General features: G+C 39.0%; 1 protein-coding gene and 1 long non-coding RNA gene across 3 annotated transcripts in view; one reads left to right on the top strand and one right to left on the bottom strand.

Moving 5' to 3' along the window:
• The window catches only part of LOC129776859 (WD repeat domain phosphoinositide-interacting protein 2-like), a 60,245-nt gene that overhangs the window by 23,526 nt on the left and 22,283 nt on the right, over positions 1 to 14,436 (bottom strand). The gene's annotated exons all lie outside the window — the stretch shown is intronic.
• LOC129776861 (uncharacterized) lies at positions 10,234 to 11,088 on the top strand. Its single transcript, XR_008743170.1, has 3 exons — positions 10,234 to 10,351; positions 10,554 to 10,642; positions 10,702 to 11,088. It is a non-coding gene; the product is annotated as an uncharacterized LOC129776861 (long non-coding RNA).

Here is a 14,436-nt window from a genome sequence, read left to right as displayed (position 1 = left end):
TAGTGGTCAGCAAGAACGTAAACTGATTTTGAGGGTCGACAAGGTCTTAAAATCGACCCCTATTATTCAACACAAGTTCTTATTTGAAGTTTCCCAGATACTGTATAAGTTGTTTTTCGTGAACCATCTTGTTATAAGAATGACTAATATGAATGACCAATAGTAGAAAGTAGCAATGTTGTACTTTTTGAAAACTCAACAAGTCGATGAGCGTGCACAAGATCACATAGTGAAAAATTTGGCGAGTAAAAGAGCTCGAAGAAGCTCATGCAAGATAATATGTTTGATCTACTCATCTACTAATTTGATTCAAGAGATTACATCAGATTGATAGAAAGTCTCCAGGTTCATTCATCACACTAAACTTTTTTTAGTGCTCAAAGTTTTGATTCTTTGATCTTCGAAATTCTTCCAAGGGGGAAGTAAAGGAAATTTGGAAAATTGAAATTTTTTGATCGATGCCAAATGTCTTAAAAGGCTTAAAACGTCGAGATCTGGTGTTACCTAAAAAAAATTTTTTGGCCGATCGACCTTTTGGGACTTGAAAGAAATGGAAAAAAATTATCGAATTGAAGGAATCGACTATGTATATTTAGAAAATTTTTGCACAGGTCATTTTTTTGGGCCAATAAACAAAATGTACATGGTCGGTTCTTTAAATTCGGGACGGGACGCTAAAATTTGTGTGTTTGTGTAAAATGAGGCGCGCATCATACACATGAGAAGAGATATTTCGTATCTGAGCTCTGCGCCGTGTTCAAAAGCCGCTCTCAGGTTCTATGAGCTTAGCACACTTCGTTCCAAGAGAGAACATGTGTTTGTTAAATGGACAATTTTTGAATGTTGATAAAAAAAACTACAAATGATAATTTAATGGAACAAATTTCCCATAAAATAAATTTTATTGATTATGTTGAAATATTTCGGCCGCCCAATAGGGCAGATGGGCGAAACTTTCGGCATTTCTGCCGGAAGTTCCTCCTCCGTTTTCGCCACGAAATTGTAGAAGTAGAGCCTCCACTTCAGATTTGACCAGAAATTCGCGATGGAACGCAGCACTGATGGTTACCCATAAAAGCAGCTACCTTGGGAAATTGGTGTGGAAGATGTACTTTACGTCAGAACTAGTAGCTGAACACCTGCCAGTTATTAAAATCCACTAATTTAGTTGTTCCGCTACTATATTCTGTACTAAACATTCTCATCTTTCAAATGAAAGCATCAGAATCGTCTTCCGTAGCGTACTTTTTAATGCAGAGCCAAATTCAGGCGACAAAGTCTGAAACAAAAATAATCTATAACACTGTCATTGTTGAAATTCGAACATATGTGTCGGAGGATTTTTTTCATCAAATATGATCGTCTCTCCTGAGAGTATATGGATAAATTTATTTTTTCATGTGAGAAAGATGTTTTCTGACTTTAAGGGAATGAATCAAAAATCAAATTCCTCTTCTATTTTCAAAAAACGAAAGATACATGAAAAAAAAACAAATTAAAAAAATATTTTTTGTCTCGATTATATACAGGATTCTATTACATACAGAAAAAAGAAATCAAAAACTGCATATAATCAAGTCCGCGCTGTACATGTTTTGCGTTAAAACTAATCTGTTTTTCGTTTTCTACTGGTCTCAGTACATAGTAGGACGCTTCGATATCACTGCTTGTACTCTTCTACCAATTACAATTTATCACTGCCCGAAATGCTCCGAAAAGTTTTTATGTCTGGATTATTTTAATAGAAGACATTTTACGAGTTTGAAATAATGTTATCAAAAATGTAATTTCAAAAAAATATATTGTTTTATAATGATTTTTATCGATATTTTACTCGTTTTACTTTGAGTTGAGGCCGCATGTGCAGTACTGCACACGAGTAGTTTCTACCCTTATATGGCAGATGGGGATGCAATTTTTGTCTGGATGGGTTCCTGGCACCATCTAGTACAAGAATCAACCACTGGGTCCTCCAGGTTTTTACGAACTTTTTGGCCAAAACACCATGGCCGTTAAAGTGTTAATTGATTGCATAGAATTATCTCATCTTTTTATGGTGTCAAAATTAAAGAATATTCGTAACTTGGTCTCACAAACATCATCCACATGTTTTTACGAAATAGCGGAGCGGGAATTCCCGCCTCCTACATCGATCCCATGATTCCGTCCCCATACAAACGCCATATTGAATTTGACATCTTAACGATTCTGGCCGGTAGCCAATGCGGCCGTCCGTGCTTTGATGGTACCGAGAACAGATTGGATTTGTTGTTTCATACCACTCGCGCGGGCCGTTCTATTTGACCAGATGATTGCACATCGATGATGACGGTTCCCATGCATGCTGTAGCCCAGTTGCATCACATTCTCGCGAGAAGATTTCATCGCCACAATTGGCCAAGGGTAACCACATAGTCACAACAACAACAATCACAGGCCAGGTGTTGGCCGAAACAAGTCGTGCAGCAAGCTTGAAATTGTTCTAAGAATAAGCGTTCTCGGTCTCCTTCATTGGGTGACCCACCGCTTCACACTTCATGCATGGAAAACATATGAACGAATGCCATCGTTTCATTTTATCTAAAAAAAGGTGCATTTAAAATCCTTTCATTTTTTCGTTGTATTTGTGACGATTTGTTTTATAAAATGACACTTTTGCTTGGTCCCATTTTACATGGATTTCATAACATTTGTCAAAAAAATGAAAGTTATACGCAGTAAATATAGGGGAAGTGGGGGTAAGACGGACATGTTAAGAAGATATTCAATTGTATCTTTGGAAACTCATGTTTCCCAAAACTTGAATGCAGTTTCTTACAATTCAATACACTGTTTTCCAAAATATCGGCCACATGTTTCTCAAAAAAGTGTTCATCAATGTATAAACGGACAGACCTCAACTATTTTGCTTTTGGTTCCAGTTAGCTTCTAGACAGTTCACATTCGGCGATGTAAATTACGTTTATAGACGTAGGGCATTCCTTAGGAATAGAATAAACAGCTTTTTCGCAGTACATCTCACTCCTACTGGCAATTGTCCGTTTCACCCCACCATTACAATTATTTCAATAATTTAAATTTTCCGCTCACTAAAGAATTGATTTTTCCGTACATACCTAATATTGCTTCTTTGTTAACTCACAAATTGAAATCGCTGGTTATGATGAATTAAATTTTGAAATTAAACCATTAACTTCGAATCCGCAAAAACTACATCCACATGCGGAATCATGTTTGCTTTTCGGTTTTTGTGTCCCTTCTCCACCTTCGATGAGTATTCATTGTCATAGGGTGGTTGAAATATCATAGAATAGCATGAAGAAGGGGTACTCATTAACAGAAATTTGAAATTCATTATGTAACTATACAAATCAACCACCTGTCCATCTTACCCACACTGTCCGTCTAACCCACGCCTCCCCTACACCCACAAATCATTTCATGTGTCATCGAATAATCACCATATAGTCGTCTACTCAATGTTTGCTCTATTCTCAAGATCTAAAACCATTTGGTTTGAAATGTTTACTTTTTCACTCACTGGCATAATAGTGTTTATACTGTCTGAGGAAGCAGCTGAGTCGCCTCTCTGGGTGAAGGTACTATTTGATATCCAGTGTAAATAGAACCTCTGTATCTACAAGTGTAATGACCGCACGATTGAAAATTACGTACGGGAAATAATTGTTCGAAGTCGTACGCGTCCACTCGCGGACTCGTCCGTCATGATGTTTGTCGCCATTTCAGTCAACCTATATAATTTGCGCACACACAATAACGACACAAACACACGCTTATGAATACAGTGGCCAAATGAGTAACTGTATACTACGCAGATGTGCAAAGTAGTAATGGAAATTTTCGCTTTTGTTCCTCAACGGGAAAGAGCAGAAAAGGTCGAAGCTTGGCCGAAGCAATTACCATTAGGGATGCAACACGCAGGAAGAATGAACACACTGGCCCTTTGACAAAGGTTCGACATTGCACACGTTTAGAATGAAATGGAATGATGATGTATTTGTTGTCCCAGAATGTAGTTTACCAGGAGTATTTCAGTCAATCGTAAAATTGAGCGAACACACGCGACGTGACAAAGCTTTTCATATGTTTGACATTACACATTTTTGCACATTTTGACGTAGAACTACGTCTTTCATTAAGGGTACCAAATCAAAAAACAGGTCACGTTTTTATGAAATAAAGTTAACGTTAATAACTATTTTTGTCGCGAACGGATTTTGGCGATTTACATACCAAACGAATCGGGAATTCCCTAAGATTTGTTTGATATGCTATACATCACAATCCCATAGTCGGTATATAGTTTAAATTGATGAAAATTGGAAGCATTCCCATTTCCTCATACATTTGTTCTGTCCATTTGTGTGCTTTCCCGAACAGAGCTGTCAATAACGAGCAACTTATCGACGAGCAACGAAGAGGAAATCATAAGATGCAACGTCTCCGTGAACAGAGGAAAAGAAGAAGAACGAAGGGGAGTATTTGCCTAGAGTATAAACAGTGGATCTCGCTGAGGCAAACTTTCATTCTTCGTAAGGACACCGGACACCGACTGGACAACATTGTTGCTGGGCGAGCTGGACGGCGAGGGCTCGAATGCCTTTCTCAAGGCAATGCGGTGGAGATGTAATATTATGGATAAAGTAAAGATTTCCAAGGGCCTTTTTGAAGATTAGAGACGAATGAACTGAAGATGCTTGGAGTATCAAGCAAGGAAGGAAGGCAAACTTTCAGTATCTTCGATGTCTCTGGCATTACAATCATTGCATTAAGGTTCTGAGCTACACAATTGTGTATGAAATCATCAAGCTAGGCTATCATCAGCTCACCAAGAAAATAAATGTTCTGTAATTTTGTCAATGATTTGGTTTCACATGACGGTAGGGAAACTCTCTCCGCAAAGGATGACAGCTAAGCCAATCTAGACTGGCAATATTAACAGAAAAGGCTTCTGTTGAGAAAAGCGCAAAACGGAGATAAGTGTGTGTATATTTATAGTGTATGTTGCTTCAAGCCATCGATCTATGGATATTTGTATGCATACGTGCGTGCTTCATAACCCATGCCTAAAAATAGTGCATCTTCGCTACGCTCAAACCCCATTTGTATCTGCTCCCATGTGCATTTTCGTAGTATTATAAAATAATATCCGCAGTTATGAACAAGTGGCTTGAATTAAACTACAGCGTAGTTCTACGTCAACAATGCGGTCGTGTCTTGGGCACAACCTGCTATAATTTTTTCTTTTGATTGACATTAATCACTAGAGATTAAACGAATATTCGGTAACTATCCAGTACCCGACCTATCTGGCCAATATTTGCTATCCGGCCTGATACCGGATATGAGAAAAAAAAATCTTTTTAACTTAAGATAAACCATAACAAAATAAGCATACAAACGTCATTCACACGAAAATAAGATGTGATTACTGACATGTCAGAAATGTTATTATGTTATTACTGTCTTTTAATTTTATTATATACTAGCTGACAAACTTCGTCCCGCCCAAGATTTTTTTCTCGTTATAACATCCACATTTTCTTACTAAGCGCACGATCATGGGTCCAATCGCAGAACTGTTCATTGATTGATCTTCTAATCTGCCCTTTAAAATTATTGTTTACCATAAAATTTCAGTATTTCTAGCAAAAATTCACATTATAATATCAGATTATTTTCAGACACAATTCTCGTGCAAGATTTTTCATCCACTTGCAATTAACATGTTTCTCAGTTACATGGAATGAATGTTTGATACAGAAAATATTATAGTATGAAGACAGCCCTAAATCGGATAATTCCTTTCTCGAGTTTTGCTCTTATCAACACATTCGGCGATCCATTTTTATTTATATAGATAGAAGACGATATAGGAGTGCGTTTAATCACATTAAAATCCATTTCCACACTCGAACGAAGATCAATTTCGTTAGCGCAAACATCAAATGGTAATGGTAATGGTAATGAATTAGAGAGACTTTAAACTCTGAGAGTTCATTCGTCTCTTATCAAATGGACTAACAACGCTTGTCAATATGTAATCGTAGAACATATGCGAATTGAATTTTTCTAATTTTCCCATTTTCCTTCATAGTTTTCCGAAAATTTTCAATTGTCACGTTTGGTTGAAATATGTGTATTATTTTTATGGGACCCCCTCTCTATTCCAGAGAAGGGAGGGCTATCATACCATCATAGAAACATTTCTCGTATTCAAAAACAATCACATCTCAAATTTGGCTACCTAAAACCTCCATGCAAGTTTTGGTTCTATTTGCTTGATTAGTTCTCGAGTTATGCAAATACACCTCCCCCCTCCCTTCGAAACCTCCATGCACAATTTTGGTTCCGTTTGCTTGATTGATTCTCGGGTAATGCAGCCCCCCACCTTAGGGATGGGGAGGAGTGTCAAACCACCATTGAAACATTCATTATTTATTTGAGGAGCCAACCACCTTAGAAACGTTTCTTGTCTCCTAAAACCTCCACATGCCAAATTTGGTTTCGTTTGCTTGATTAATTTCCGAGTAATGCAGTAATTTGTGTTTCATTTGTATGGCAGTCCCCCCTTAGAGAGTGTCTAACCACCATAGAAACATTTATTGCACCCTAAAATCTCCACATGCCAACTTTGGTTTCGTTTGCTTGATTAATTCCCGAGTAATGCAGAAATTTGTGTTTCGTTTGTATGGCAGCGCCACCTTAGAGAGGGTGAAGGAGTGTCTAACCACCATAGAAACATCTATTACACCCTAAAATCTCCACATACCAAATTTGATTTTGTTTGCTTGATTAATTCTCGAGTATTATAGAAATTTGTGTTTCATTTGTATGGCAGTTCCCCCTTAGAGAGGGTGAAGGAGTGTCTAACCACCATAGAAACATTTATTGCACCCTAAAACCTCCACATGCTAAATTTGGTTTCGTTTGCTTGATTAATTCTCGAGTATTGTAGAAATTAGAGAGGGGGGAGGAGTAGAGATGGGCAAGCGATCACGTGCCGCTCATTCGAGCCGGTTCGTCAGAAAGAGCGTGCGATTTACGGTTCTTTGAAAATGGGCCGCGGCTCTCAAATGAACCAAATGAACTACGGTTCACTTGAGAACCACGGTTCAAAGAAGAACTGCGGTTCACAAAATGCACCTCATTTTTGGTCACTTATTGCGATATCCGCGATTTTCGTTATACGCAGTTATCTTGCCCGACTATTCCACGGATAATCGGGGTTCTACTGTATAATGAATATCATGTTTGATGAAGTTATTGCTCATTTAGACCAAGTTAGGGGTCTAAGGTTTCACCTAATTATGGAAAAGGGGTCTGTTGGCAAATAGCTTGAGAATGCCTAATCTAGAGGATTAAGAAGAGAGTATTCCGTCGATAGTGACAAGAAACCTCATTGAACCAATATCAAGATGCTTTTGGGCAATGCTGGATTCCAAAGGCGGCCAAACCAATTACCAAATCATTGGTGTTTATGATTAGTGACCTTTTTCTGATCTCAATCTACTTGTTTTCTCGGAAAAACTTACGTTCAATTCTGCCACGTTAAAATTTGTTGGTTTTTGTGCATTTCTTCACATATGAAGAGAAAATATAAACGTTTTAATTTTGACGTAGGACTACGTCTAACCTTTCAATCTGACCTTTCAATATACATGCCTATATTCAAGTGGAAAAGGTAAAAGATTTTGAACGATCATATCGCTTTAATTAATGGATGAGTTTTGATTCCTAACACACAACTTAAGAGAAAATATCTCCACCTATGTTTTTGTTCGAGTCATATATAGTCGACGGGATTTCTTAATTTTTGCTCTATACTCGAATAGAGCGAAACATCGCTTACTTTGTTTTGCGTCATCACGAACTGTGGACGCGACCATTGCATCGAACTGAGGCCATGACAAAACAGGCGTTAAGATTCTGCGCCACACAATAAGTGTGGGGAATCATCATAGACCCATGAATCATTGATGCTATGTTGGACGTCATAGACCCATGAATTTTTGATGCTATGTTCGACGATTGTTTGGTGGTGCAAGTTATGCAGCCGCAATAATAAAAACACGGAAGGGAGGTAGCGCGAGGAGAATATTTGCGCTAGGGTATGAATAATGGATCTCTGCTGAGGCAAATTTTCGGTCTTTTTCAATGCAGCGAACATCACTTCGTTTATGCCTGTGACATTGCATCAATGCATCGAACTGACGCCAAGGTGAAGCAGGCGTTAAGGTTCTGCGTTCGGCGGAGAATCATTGAACTAGACCATCGTGAATGTCGGGCTGGAATTTTAAAAGTGATTAAGGAATTTTTATGTGAATTAGTTTCACTTGCCAGTAGTAAAACTTTCTCCACCAAGGATGACAGCTACGCTAATCTCGAGCATGTGAAAGTAATGCAACGAGACCAGTAATATTAACAGAAAACGTTTCTGTTAAGAATAGCACAAAATGGTGAAAATTGTTCAAATATTTAGTCGTTACACCCCTTAACGGTATGGCTCTGTGTGCATCTTGTTATTTTTATAATTCACGGATACTCTCTCCTTTATAATTCACGGATACTCTCTGTGTGAACACGTTTATGATGAGGAGATGTAATCGTAGGGAAAAAAAGGGAAACGTTAATAAAAGTCAGTCAATTGTGGAATAGTAAACGATGCTACACGTGTTTTACTCGGTCGTAAAAAATCCGTAAAACGTGGTATAATCCCAGCTTCGGTATTCGGTTCTATCTGTGGACACACAGGTTATTTAAACCTGTGATCGAAGATACCAAAAACCAATCAATTTTGAATGTTGTTTGGTGTTGGTTGTCTAGAGGTGCGATTCTACCGAGGGAATACTAAATAACTTGTAGTATGAAATTTGATACTTGCAAGCAGTGCGGTGAAAATTCAGTCTCAACCGAAAAAAACGACGAAAATGACAAAGAATACCATTCGTCACCAAAGAAAGCATTGCTCGATCGCTTGAATTTGGTTAACCTTATCAACTGAGATCCGAAAGGGTTCATTGTCAAACGAACGCTATTCCTTCTCATTTAAATGCGATGAACGTGAACGAAAACAAATAATTCATTCTCCTATTGCGGCTTTCTGCATTGAAGTATGATTTCGATCATATAAGCCGGGCGGTTCCCGGAATAAATCGCCACAGAAAACGACTGCAACAGAAACCACCGCTTATAAAATGTGTAGTAGGCTATAAATATTGTGGCGCGGTATTGTATTTCAAAACAAGAATTAACCGGGCAAACGTATCGCCCCAGGCAAACGTAACGCCCCGGGCAGACGTATACCGTCCGACGCTCGCTAGAGCTCGGTCGGACATTGCTAAAGGATCGTATCCTATGTTTCAAACTAACCGGGCAATCAGTGGATCCCAGGTTTGCGTGCGAGACACCGCCGCTTCCGACGGCGGGTCGGCGGTGGACTCGGATTGCGTCATCTTGGCGGCATGGGCCGCCTCGATTCCTTATCCTCGCCAAATGGGGACTTCGTCCCCATTACATTGTCCTCAGAATAAATTTCGAAAAACGAGAACAAGAGAATAAATTTATAATAGAAATGTGAGGCACATGATGTTTTTCCCGCGCCAAATATTTCTAGCCTACTACACTTTTTCTAAGCGGTTGTTTCTGTTGCAGTTGTTTACTGTGGCGATTTATTCCGGTCACCAAGCCGGGCATACACAGAGCAGGCGATGGGAGAGCATTTTATAATGCCCCTTGGTCATGTGTTAGCATCACACTCCCACAATAATGCGAGGAACGTAAGAATGAAAGAAAAAGAAATTCACTCTGGCCAGTTGTTCCTCTGTTTTTTTTTTCTGAAAACATACAAATGCATCGTCGGATGTCAATTGAGTGTCGGTCACTAGTTCAATTGATAGGGACAAATGTAAATCACAAATAACAGCATGACAAGCGGCTTGAATAAAGGTGTGGTTATTCGATCGAATGGAAGGGATACAGTGAGAAGAGATCCGTATGAGTGAAACATGCTCGTACATCGAAGAAGCCAATGATCCCGCGATATTGGTTAGAAGAAAAGTGTTGTCAACTGATGCCTGCACTGGAGGAAAACATTAGTAAATGCAGCTACCAAATCTTTAGTAGTTGAAACATTGGTAAAATGTACGCATTTTTTGTACATATTACCAAAACTTTGTAAAACGGATGTCTTATGCAATATACATCCCTACTAAAGATTCGTACATTTTACTTCATAGCATGTGTAACCTCAATTGTTTTCATTTCTAGGAACTGTAATGTGCGTACTTCGCAGTCGTCATTCTTCTTGAGGAAACAAAGCAATTCGGAGGTAAGGTTTTTTGGTTTTTATTAGATTAAAATATATGTAGCTTCTGTTTCTCTTCGTCGAAAACAAATTCTCGACCACAAAGATATCAAGAACTTGTTTTCGCTGCGGGAAAACAAAAGTTTAATTCGTTGTAGTGAAATCTTAATACACCGAATCTTATAAAAATAAACTTCAACACAATCCTTTCCCTTTTAATTTTCAGTTTCTAACCTTGGATTAAAATTGCACAGTTGACTGGTGGAATATTCAATGTATACTTGACTAAGCATTTGCAACACAAATAAATGTCAGGTAATCACATATATTCCATCACGAACCCATATTTATAACTAGCCATAATCATACATCAGGAAACGGGAAAGCAAATAATACGGATGAAATGTACTGCGATCTGGTCCCATCAACTGCCAACTAATCAGTTGTTCGTGACCTAAAAGATGAAAATGTGTAACAGGAAAAGGAGCAAAACCTTGATGAGCGAGAATTTGAAAAAACACATGAGACTGATTCGGTCGAGGCTGCGATTAAATCTGTCTATTTGCACGAGCAATGTTTAGATATAGAATGTAGGATGTAGGATATTACTGTGTAAAAGATAATGTATGATTGAAGACAGCTTTATAAATAAGAATTAATTATCAACAACATAATGTCATTATCCCTTATCATTATCTCTTACAAATAAAAAACAACGTTTTCACTGATGTTGCTCCAATGGTGGGCCAACATGCCCACCATCCTACAAAAATAATGCCTACCAATTTTCTTTTGTAAGATATACCAATGATTAGTAGGGTAGAAAATGACTAGCGAATTGGTAACATTTACGAAAAAATTCGTCATATATACTAAATTTTTCTCTCAGTGTGATGGTATTTGTCGTTCGTATTCAAAAGAATGAATTGATTTTTTTCAGCACTGCTTGCAAGAATTTGCTATTGTGATTGGTTCCATGCGGAGCCAAAGATAGATTGATGTAATTATGAGATTAAGAATAATGGTGCTGGTGAAACAAGTATATAATCGCCTGTTGCCGAGTGTATGTCAATTTGTGAAAAAGACCACCAGAATAATGATCGAGACCAATTTTCAATGCATTGGTATGAAACAAATTGCAACAAATGATCAGGTTATGTTTTGTTCTGCGAGAGCAAGAATGGATCACCAATCAATAATCGTCAACTAATTCTACAAAAAAAACCCATTTCGAGACGACCAAATAATTCCACTAAACAATTATTTATAAAATTTTGAAGCATTCTGAGAAAATATCCGAAGCCAATTGAATAAAATAATAGCGTAGTCCTACGTTCTATAATATGGTCATGTATTATACCACATGCACTATATTAGAGTAAAAAGTGTGGGTTTCATGAGTTCATGCGGTTAAAGTTGACCATATTTTGCTGCGTTTGTTTAGTGTTCTGACATAATTACCCTCGACCTGAGTCAAAGAGGCGAGTTTAGGTGAGGTTTAAGCCCCTTTAATGCTGAAAGGAATGTTTAAAAGAAACTGTATCATAAGTTTAGAAAAGTCAGTGGTTTCTTGCATTATATCAAAGATATGCCCTTAACGATTAATTTCTATTTATTTACCCAGTCTTCGCCAAGAAATTGTCGGACAGACTAAAATTCAATAATTGAATCCTTATAATAAACGCTTTTCGGGACATATCGAATTCAAACAAGTAATCAACTTCATTGAACCGTTGGCAACAAACATCCAAAGGATTATTTTTTCCAAACAGAGTACGGTGCGCTGCTTGCCGGAAGAAAACAAATTGTCTGGTTGATCTACCTGGAGCGTTGATTCCAGTGTTTGCCAAATGATCCACTCATTGAAAAAATCGCTTTCGTTCGTTCAAATATGATCTTTCAGGAAACATTTTCCCCAGCGGTATTCTATTGTTGTTATGTGCTGCAAATCACGACACAAAAGAGAACGAGACAACTCTGCATCGGCTCGCACTTCATTGCACACCAGCATGCAAGCAAAGCTATCATATACGCTTTCGGTGCAGAAAGCTTATTTTCTTCTTTGCCTCTAACATATGCATACCGACCTCTCCATGCATCATGATACAGCAGGATCGTACGGACAACGCAAAGCGAAAGATTCATATTCAGCTAATGTAGCAGATCCTGATTTTTAAGTCTCAGAGAGTGCAAACTATATGATTATTTAGCTCGATAGAGGCTAAGGGAAGGGTAGTCAGATTATATTTTCCATTTTTAACGCCACTATCCCTTGAAATGTGTATATTCATATAGACCGCATAGTTTTACTAGCAACACCGCTCCAGTGAGAAGCAAAAACTCTCGCGTTTTATCTCTTTCCCCATTCGCTGCTCTCCGCGACGTAATGATGACGTAATTTTTCTTGTATCATTTATTGCTTTGCACTTGTCTGTGCAGTGGGTTTCGCTATAGTAAAATGGGACGATATATGCGGTTCAAAATTGTATGCAGGCTTCGAAAATGGTATGCGATGTTTGATACAGATCGGATATGCAATCAACAGTCTTCGTTCCTCTCTTAGTTTAATCACTAAATATTACACAAGTGATCACTGACATTCATACAAGTATCTGAATGATCCTCTCATATATGGTTATATGTTCGTGAGAGTTTACTTGCATGACACATTGTATATCATTTGATTTTGATCGAAATCCAAACACTGCTTGATTCGAAGCTTCCCCAGAACTTCTGCACAGTCAGTATTGTTGCTAAGAAAATCGAAAACCAGCAGTCTCTGGAGAAACTCACGTCGTATTTACAGTGTCGGTAAGTGAATCAGTGCGCAGCGTTCTTCATATGAGGTCAGATGTTGGTCGCTGCGCCACGGGAGATGACGAAGAGCATATCGGATGAAAGTTTTCTGCACAGGTTTCAGGCGAGCAATGTGAACAGCGTGGTATGGGGCCCAAACAGTTACACCGTATTCTAATATACTGCGTACGAGAGACACGTATAACGTTTTGAGGCAATAATCATCTGTAAATGCCTGAGTGTGGCGTCTAATGAATCCGAGAATGGTAAAAGCCTTAGCGGTAACCGTTGCAATATGCTCCGTAAAATTTAATTTGTTGTCGAGCACGATACCTAGATCTTTGACGGCTGCAACTTTGTCTACTTCGATCGATCCCATCGTATAAAGGGTGTGTCACATCAAATTGCATCACGGAAAAAACGCTGTAGAAATTCGCCCAATAGACCGATCCTTTTGAAAATTTAAGACAGTAAAATAAAAACTATTAAACAACTTTTGGCATTTTCTTTTTATTTATACTTCGAGCCCAAGCCCGTATGCTCGCACCTTCCTCTTTACCCCGTCCATAAGGTTCTGTACAACGTCAGGTTGTAGTTTTTTTTGAACAGAAATCCATTTTCTCTTGAAATCCGCCTCCGATTTGACAACTTTTGGGTTCTTCCGGAGGGCCTGCTTCATAATCGCCCAATATTTCTCTATTGGGCGAAGCTCCGGCGCGTTGGGCGGGTTCATTTCCTTTGGCACGAAGGTGTCCCCGTTGGCTTCGTACCACTCCAACACGTCCTTTGAATAGTGGCACGAAGCGAGATCCGGCTAGAAGATGGTCGGGCCCTCGTGCTGCTTCAATAGTGGTAGTAAGCGCTTCTGTAGGCACTCCTTAAGGTAAACCTGCCCGTTTACCGTGCCGGTCATCACGAAGGGGGCGCTCCGCTTTCCGCAAGAGCAGATCGCTTGCCACACCATGTACTTTTTGGCAAACTTGGATAGTTTCTGCTTGCGAATCTCCTCCGGAACGCTGAATTTGTCCTCTGCGGAGAAGAACAACAGGCCCGGCAGCTGACGAAAGTCCGCTTTGACGTAGGTTTCGTCGTCCATTACCAGGCAATGCGGTTTCGTCAGCATTTCGGTGTACAGCTTCCGGGCTCGCGTCTTCCCCACCATGTTTTGCCTTTCGTCGCGGTTAGGAGCCTTCTGAACCTTGTATGTACGCAGGCCCTCCCGCTGCTTGGTCCGCTGGACGAATGAACTTGACAAATTCAGCTTATTGGCGACATCTTGGACCGAACTTCTCGGATCACGTCTAAACTGCTTA

The sequence above is a fragment of the Toxorhynchites rutilus genome, chromosome 3, assembly GCF_029784135.1.
Source record: "Toxorhynchites rutilus septentrionalis strain SRP chromosome 3, ASM2978413v1, whole genome shotgun sequence".
Classification (NCBI taxonomy): domain Eukaryota; kingdom Metazoa; phylum Arthropoda; class Insecta; order Diptera; family Culicidae; genus Toxorhynchites; species Toxorhynchites rutilus.
Note: the sequence above shows the minus strand (reverse complement) of the source record. Positions and strands in the feature narration are given on the sequence as shown.